Here is an 8,876-nt window from a genome sequence, read left to right as displayed (position 1 = left end):
ATGTATAATATATCAAAATGACAAGGATTTTAATGATAAAAATTCTTCTCTCATGCAGGTTTTCAAAAAAAATTATTAAAACAATTTAAAAATAAAAAATAAAAAACTTAGAAATATTGCAATTTATTTATTCATGATTATTACATCATTACTTTTATTTATTAAAACAATTATTTAGAATTCAAACAGTAAAGAAGTGTTATATCGACCAACATGTTAATATGATTGATATGATACTAGTATCAATATATAATACGGGCACGAAGCACTTGGAAGCGGAGCGGAAGGGACTCGGAAGTTAAGCATGGTAGTGTTGAAGTAGTGGGAGGATAGGTGACCAAGCGGAAAGTTTGATCACGAGTACGTAATTTAACTAGAGATTAAGTGTACTTCGAGACTAAACTTGTCAAATAACTGAAATACTAAAAATTCTGAAGAAAAATAATAATAATAAAACAAGGTAGTGAAAAGTAATTAGAAAAAATTGGATTTTTTTTTGATGAAATAGCCTTTAGTGCTGGTTGGTATTACAAACTCGAACTAAAGATCCTTCGTCCCGGCACGCGGCCGCGGCCCACTTGACGTGCCAGTCTTTCACCTCGGCGAGCTCTACATCCGAGCCTCCGCTGGCTTTTAGAAGCAGTAGGTGCCGACGTACAAGCTGTAGCAGTAGGTTCCGTCATTATCGATAAATCGGAAGACCTCCGCTCCTACACCCGCCTTGTTGGTCACCGGCGACCGGCGAGGCCGTTCTGCACCTCAGCAAGCCAGCGAACACGTTCTCATGTACGTAGGTCTACACCGCGGAGCGCCGCCAAGCACATCTCACGCGTCAGCCTCGACGTCGACAACCTCGCAACCAAGGTAGCATCACAAGAGGACTCTGCTCCTGCACTCGTGCTCTTCTTACCTCGGCCACTTCTGCCGTCTTTGATCGATCGGGTCTGGCGATTGATCGGATTTGGGTGGTTTGCAGGTGTCAGCGCTCGATCCTCCTGCACTCGTGCTCTTCTTACCTCGGCCACTTCTACCGTCTTTGATCGATCGGGTCTGGCGATTGATCGGATTTGGGTGGTTTGCAAGGGCGGGAGAGTAGTGGAGGCGGACGTGGTGGCGCTCACATGTTTGGTGGGATGGGGCTGCTGCTAGTAGCCGCAATCTTCCTTCTCCAGCAGATTGGTAAGGCTCATCTTCTCCTTCTACTCGGTGTGTGAATCTTCTCTTCTTTATCTTGATCATTCTGATTGATTGGTGATCCGCTGCTATTTGTCTTTACTTCACTCCTCTAGTTTGTGTACAGTTTTGAAATCTTCATTTTGTACAGCTATTGGTCATATTCTCCAAGAATTTTGTGCAGCTATTGTTCATCTTCCCCAAAAATTTTGTACAGCTTTGTTCATCTGCTCGAAGATAAAGACAAACGTGTTTTTTTTACTTCATGTTTTAATCTGCTAATGGCTGGTCACTGGTTAATGGACGATTAAATAGATAGTTTGAAGAGGATTAGGGTGCTATCAGCTGGCCTTAGCACGCGTATGAACAGTGCGGCAGCGTTCCCAGGCCATGGGATGGAGGAAATCGATTACTGGCCATGGCTTAGGTCCCCCGGGTTAGCGTCGCGCTCGCGCAGGTGCCGGAGTCGTCGAGGAGTCGGCCGAGCTCGCTGACCTCGACGGAGCTGCACGAGAAGGTCAGGAGGCTGTGTGGCCTCCGCCGGCGGGATCCTACCGAATGTCAAAGATCGTAGACAGCTGGGTAGTCTCCGCGCGCCCAACGAGACTTGCTCGAGTTTTGGATAATCGCGTTTTGACAAAAACTACTAATACTCGTTTTTGCCAAAACACACTTTCCTGGCTTTGTGGAAACTCAGTTTTATCAATTCCCGTTTTAGTTGCTGCACCCAAACAAGATATTAGGTTGTTAGGCGGTTATATAAGTTTACGGGGAACCCTTGTTTGGATACCAAGTTTATAGTGAAATTTTGAATCATTCTCTTAAAAAACTTGTAAAAAACTAGTAAACGGCACGTGCGTTGCTACGCGACTTATTCAAATTGGTAAGATTAGTTTGGATATAACTTAAAATTTACAAGAAAAAAGATGAGTGGTACATACGTGCACGATATTTGAATCTTACATACAAACATTATAAAATTCTAGAAATTTATTAACTATGATGTAATTTTGTTAGGCATGAAGTGTAAATACAGTCAATTATATTGTTGGTTGGTTTGAGACAGTTAAAAGTTTGATTACACTAAACAACGACTTATAAGCAGAATTACAGTTTGTTCTGAAAGGTAAATGGAAATGGAACACCAACGCCACCACGATAATCAGGCCAACCACATTAGTTCATCACAATCTGAAGAATACTTTCCTACAGCCAAAAAGACATAAGTTATTTCTTGTGGTGGTACCTATGCATTTTGTTGAATAGAAACAAGCCTAGTTAAAAAAAAAAGCGTGGCAGCAAGCGGGCATGCATAGAATCAGCATAGATGAGCGATTCGCATTTTGTGTCTGCTATGTTGTGAGCATCATAGGTAGAGCAGCTTATCAGCATCAGATACGTCGGCATGAGACCTTTCCATGCATTCCCCCCCAAAAAGCACCAGCAAATCATCAAGACGGCTCCTCATGTGTGCGGTGATCATCGTGCACTCCCCGTCCACGCTGCCGAACATCGCAGCCTGCATGTCACCGCGCTCGAACATCCGCACCATGAACGCGACAGCGTGGGCCGAGCAAGCGTACCCATGCAGAACTGTGGTGTACCAGACGTCGTCCCGGGCTGGTGATTCCATCGAACACCTTGTGTGCATGCGTCAGGTGGACGTGCGGAGCCGGAAGAGGGCCACACAAGCCGTTGTCCTGCAAGGAGGAAGACGGGATGCAGTATCCGGCGAAGCTCTCTTCCTGGCCGTGGCGACGCTTCTTCTTCACGTCCATCTTGGCCCGAGCCGACTGATGGTCAGACGGCAGCCTCCCTGGCGTAGCTGAAGTGGGTGGTCAGACGGCAGCCTCCCTGGCGTAGCTCAAGTGGATGCAAGGCGGTGGTTGTCGCCGGATCTCGCTCTCCGGTGGTCGGCGCTGAATCTCGAGCCCTCCGCTCACTTAACTCGTTGCTGCTCGGCGGAGATTGGATTGTCCCCTGGTAGAGTAGAGGGAAAGAGAAACTAACCGGTAAGTTTACTTCGTGGTTATCCAGGCTGATCCTCCCATCCACCCGTGCTGCCGGTCGCACGCCAGGGGGAGCACCTCCCGCGGCGGCGTACGACGTACTGGGGGTCGGGGACGGAGACTGGTCGTGCGGGGAAGCCGGGAAGGAAGGGAGGAAGTACAGTTTTTTTTAGCGTGGCTCAGCAAGGACGAGAAGACGCTGATTTGTTTTTTTAGCGTGTGGCTCGGCAAAGACGAGAAGACGCCGATTTTTTCTCTTGGCGGAAGGAGGACGTACCACGTACCAGACCGATCCAGATTTAATAGTAAAGATATTTTTAGTATAAAAGATGAGTGAATCTGTACATATTTGGTATGAACTTATATCAATATCGATCGTTAATATTTTGAAGACCTCAAACACTATGTGGTTTTGCTTTTTCTCCTCACTCTCAGTTACAATTGCATGCAGCGGATGAGGCGGTGGCTGCTGGAGCGTCGATCGGGATCAACTACGGGCAGATCGCCGACAACCTGCCTTCCCCGTCCCAGGTTTCATGGCTGGTCCGGTCGATGAACGTGGGCAAGGTGAAGCTCTACGACGCGGATCACAGCATCCTGACGGCGTTTCGTGGCTCCGACGTCGAGCTCGTCATCGGCGTCGGCAACGAGAACCTGTCGGCGATGACTGATCCGGCGACCGCGCAGGCGTGGGTCCAGGACCACGTCCTGCCGTACCACCTCTCCAGCACGCGCACGCGGATCACCTGTATCACCGTCGGGAACGAGGTGTTCAAGGGCAACGACGCCGCAATCAAGGATAACCTCCTGCCCGCCATCAAATCCGTCCACGGGGCCCTCGCCGCCCTGGGGCTGCAGGGGCAGGTGAACGTCACCACGGCGCTGTCCCTCGAGGCCTCGACATCATGGGCAGCTCGTACCCTCCCTCCGCCGGCGCATTCCGTCCCGACGTCGCGCCCTACATGGCCGCACTCCTCGACTTCCTCTCGACGGCGACCTCTCCGTTCCTCGTCAACATCTACCCCTACTTCGCCTACAAGGAGGACCCCAGTCACGTGCCGCTTGAGTACGTTCTGTTCCAGCCAACCGCCGGAGTCACGGACACGACCACGGGTCTGCACTACGACAACATGCTCTACGCCCAGATGGACTCCGTCTATGCTGCGATCCAGGCGCTTGGACACACGGACGTCGAAGTCAAGATATCGGAGACTGGGTGGCCGTCAAAGGGTGACCCTGACGAGGCGGGCGCCACGCCGCAGTACGCCGGGATGTACATGGGCAACCTGCTGCGCAGGATGGAAATGAAGGAGGGCACGCCCATGAGGCCGGCGGTGGCAGTTGACGCCTTCGTCTTCGCGCTGTTCAACGAGAACCTCAAGCCTGGGCCGGCCTCCGAGCGCAACTACGGGCTCTTCTACCCTGACGGCACGCCGGTCTACGATTTCGGCCTGCGCGGGTACCTGCCGCCGACGCACAAATCGGATGCCACACAGACGGTAAGGCTCTTCACTCTTCAGGCTTAGTCTTGTCACATTCTGCAAATTTGTTGGAAACTCTCTGAATTTAGGTGGATGTAGGCCTGTAGATATGCAATGTATCTTTGCGAGACGGTTCTCACATGCAGCGAAATGTTTCTCGCTCTTTTGCAGGTGCTTCAATTGTCGTTTGCCCACATCGCCATAGCAGCTCTCACGGTGGTCATGTTATCGTAGATACGCGAAGTCTGCATATCACTTCCACAGATCGCCCTAGCTTGCTCTTCTGCTTGTGGCTGCTACGTGCTGGGAAAAGGAGATGGAGCTAGCATTGAGGTGCTCCTTTTGGGTTGCCAAATCTTGATATTAATTACTTCGCCCTTTGTTCACATTCTTCTCTCTTCCTGGGTCGCCTTGTAAATGACTGATGGTTTATAAGTTGATTGTCTGATTCTGGACGTGGATGGTCTGTAGTCCTGTAGCTCTTTCGCGCTTGAATGATCATGAATGTTTCGAAAGTGTATACCAAGCCTTCTTTCACGCGTCACTTAAACTGACTAGATGACCCGTTGCGCTGGGCAGCGCAACGCAAAAGCGAGACAGCATTGTAGCCATTATAAGTATATTATTATAGATTCTAACTGGTGGAATTTGTACGTACATTCTACGGAAATTTAGTGAAGGTACAATAACATTGTATAACATTATGTACATACTCAGGAGGCGCAAGTATCAGATTCAAACTTGAATTTATTGCCTGAAAAGTCATATTTACAACACAAGTTACTACCGGACGGTCTCACTATGTACTAACTCAGGAGGCAGTAGCCAACATGATAAATTACCATGGGTAATATATAGAGAAAACAGCACTTCAACTCTGTCCCAGCCCTTGAGCTTGGCCCAGGGCAACACAGGTGCTATATTGACTGATAGCAGCTTCCCGTCCATGCCCATTCGTTAAACAGCGGAAGCGGCGATGCTCCAGTAACAATTGGTAGACAATGTCCAGTGCAAAAATGGATACAAACATATAAAGGGAAGGCGAAGGTGAAGCACCATAATAGCATGGTTCAAAGTGCCGCAGCTACACATGTGTTTTTTCATTGCACATCATCTCATGAAACTGAAAGTAGATGGAATATCAGTCAGTGTAATGGAACCTCATACAATACCTATGTGTTCGCGCAGTATATATCCAGAATATCTTGCTCCAGTTCACAGTTCAGCAAAGATATCGCAATTGGTATGCCTTGCACGAAAAAGGAAATAGAAATATGAAGTTAGAACTAACTTATCCCCATTAAGGGGACTTGTTCTCAAAGTTCTATGCAGGGCTTGGCATTTACAGTGTGGTTGTATTAATGGAAAGGGTGATTGTTCCATTGCCAGCTCTGTTTCTTTTCTCCAAAACTATCTGAACTATTCGTAAGGTGCCAGTGTTTTGCAGGAGACTAACAATTCAAAAGGCAAAGCCCCCGGAATCAACCAAGGCATTCAAGCTACTGATGTCAACTCATCTAGCCAAGAGATTCATATTCATCATCTTGGACAGACATGGACAAAATCCGAAGAGGGACAAAAGGGTTTACAAAGCAGAAAAAGGTCATAATGCTGCTACCTTTCTAGAATCTTTAGACAAGCATAACTCCTCTGCAGTTCTTAGCTGAAGCAAGCCACCCACAGAGCGCAAGCCCATGTCTGAGCAAAAAGAATGAGGAGATCAACCTGTAGAAGGACATACAATGTTATCTTGTTAAACAAGATCTTTATGTTCAAAGTACAGCAGGAAAATGTTTGGTAGCTGTAACTGACTTTAGTAGTGGGTATTCTCATATGATAATACATTAAAAATTCTTAATAGCATACATATTTTCAATATAAATATATCTCTCTGAGGGTGGAACTGGAAGGTAAAAAAACATTCAAGCGACAGGACTACTCATTAGGAAATTATATATCGCAAAGAATGTGATATGCATTTAAAACTAAAAAGAATATGCTTAAGGAAAAGCAAATATCTCCCAAGTTAAGCATAGCTATCAATGAAACCAGGGGTATTGTAAAAAGGAATGGCCATTCCTAATAAGGAGCTCCTTCCCAAGCAGAAAAGAGTCCATGCAACACAATCGTGAGTACATGGTGACAAGGATCACCTGTGACGCAAGCTCGTATGGGTTTAGCAAATTCTTATCTTCCCATACTTTTTTGCTATTAAACCCCATCCAGGGCGGCCGAAGGACAGTACAGTACAACCAGAGAATAAGCCTAAACTGATTCGTTCCAGGGAAGCACAGCCAGCACAGTACAACCAACGAATAAGCCTCTTTCCAGGGAATACTTCTTAATTTTCCAATCCAACGACTGGAAAAATCATTTACTTCATAAGCCTAAACATCCAGAGATAACTAAATCTGAAATCACCCTCCTTTGTTGCCGCTGAACAAAACACTTGAGAATCATGGACTCGCCAGGGAGGCGCATATGGTGTCAAGGCATGAGCCTCCAAACCGTCTTCCCTGGATCTGGGAAGTTTCTCTTTCACGGTATTGGGATCGTTTGATCGATTTCCTTGATTTGATCGCTACTTAATAGGCGTGCGCGAGTGCTGCTAGGTTTTTCTTTAAAACACTGCTATTTTCAGAATGCTATTTCTCTCACGTGAAAAAGCTAAATATTCAGAATTTAGTTCTAATAGTCTCACTAATTCTTCCAGCGCTAAGAATTACAGACGTTGTAATAAAGTAGAAAACTGAAACAATTGGCAAGCTCAGGAAAAAGAACGAGAGAATCAGTTTTAAACAAGTAAGCACACACCACTTGTAAATTGACAGCAAAATGTGATCCATTGTGGGGAGACAATATGCATAGGAAAAAAAGGTGAGGAAATCCACTTCGATCATAGACGCACAAAATACTAAATCCAGAGAGTTTTAATAGACTTCAAGAAACCTTCTACTTTGCTGCTATTAACATTAGAACAGACATCCTGGCTCCTAAAACCACTATAGAATCTCATTGTAATACTCATCAGAGCAGATATCCAGAGAGCTTTAATACTCATTATAAATTCTTTCTACTCCCTCCGTCCCGGTTCACAGGGCTTAATCCCACTAAGGCTTGCATGCATTTTATTATAAGTAGTAACCTCCTCTAATTACTCACTACCTTCTCTTTCTTCTTTTTTAAGCATGCTGAAATAACCAGTGCATGCACGGAGGGTGGGAAACCGAGAGAGTTTTAATGTGGGGTTGGGGTGCATGTGAACCTCTTAGCATTTCCTATTAATTAGCTAGTACAGCTGATTGGAGAGAGCCCATGGCTGAGAATAGTTTTAGCATCCAATCAAATACTGCTTTGGTTGCGATGCAAATTCACGTGAGCCATGTGAACCGGGATGGAGGGAGTACCAGGAAACATCCACATGAAGTTAATAACTTTTTATGAACATTACCTAACTGGAACGGCTAGAGTAATTTCAAAGACTAATTACCAGCCCAAACAAACATATACGATTCACTGAATTTCATCAAAGACGGGAGAAAGAAATCAATAATGCAACAGACATTCACTGAATTCAAGAATATAGACACGTGGGAGACAATTATGTTGAATAAAACAAACATGAGAGGAGGATGTATGACTCACCATGCAGAAAATGATCTTATTGGCAATGAATGTGGCTCCATGTCCAAAACGTATATGTAATCTGCACAGTGCACTTGCTTCATATAAGAGGATTCAGCCAAATAACTTTATCGTCTGGCATAATCTTGATCTTGCCTTTGCATGCCCTTGTCAACAAGGCTGTGAGGTACCTCCACACCTTGAGGCTGCAAGTCTACCCGACCTTGCCATTTAGAACAGAATCAAAAATTAATTACCGCAAATAGGGTCAATGCACAAAAGATAGAACCATGCACTGTATCTCAAAAGGCACCTCTAAAGGACATATCATTAAATCTACCCAGATATTCTTGAAAATATCCTTGGCTTGGCAGCAGTGGATCTAGCAGTACACAGTGGCATTGACCACATTTACAACCAGCAACACGCACATATAGCAGCACGAGTAGCAGAAGTAGCCCACAAAGCAACAGCAGAAAAACACAAGACAGTACCAACAAGGAAATCTAGGGGAGACAGAGAGGAAGCAAAAGCTCATCTGCCTGACGGAGGACGAGACGGGGAGGAAGGGCGTGGGCGACCGGCGAGT

General features: G+C 46.0%; 1 long non-coding RNA gene and 1 pseudogene across 1 annotated transcript; one reads left to right on the top strand and one right to left on the bottom strand.

Annotated features, from left to right (window-relative positions):
- Window positions 1-1,077: 1,077 nt before the first annotated feature.
- LOC124679307 lies at window positions 1,078-4,897 on the top strand (annotated as a pseudogene).
- A 595-nt stretch (window positions 4,898-5,492) lies between these two features.
- Window positions 5,493-8,641, bottom strand: LOC124677649. The gene is made up of 3 exons (XR_006994161.1): window positions 8,309-8,641; window positions 6,282-6,388; window positions 5,493-5,786 (listed from the first exon to the last, which is right to left on the bottom strand). It is a non-coding gene; the product is annotated as an uncharacterized LOC124677649 (long non-coding RNA).
- Between the last annotated feature and the right edge of the window lie 235 nt (window positions 8,642-8,876).

The sequence above is a fragment of the Lolium rigidum genome, chromosome 7 (genome assembly GCF_022539505.1).
Source record: "Lolium rigidum isolate FL_2022 chromosome 7, APGP_CSIRO_Lrig_0.1, whole genome shotgun sequence".
NCBI lineage: Eukaryota > Viridiplantae > Streptophyta > Magnoliopsida > Poales > Poaceae > Lolium > Lolium rigidum.
This window is presented reverse-complemented; position numbering and strand designations above follow the sequence as displayed.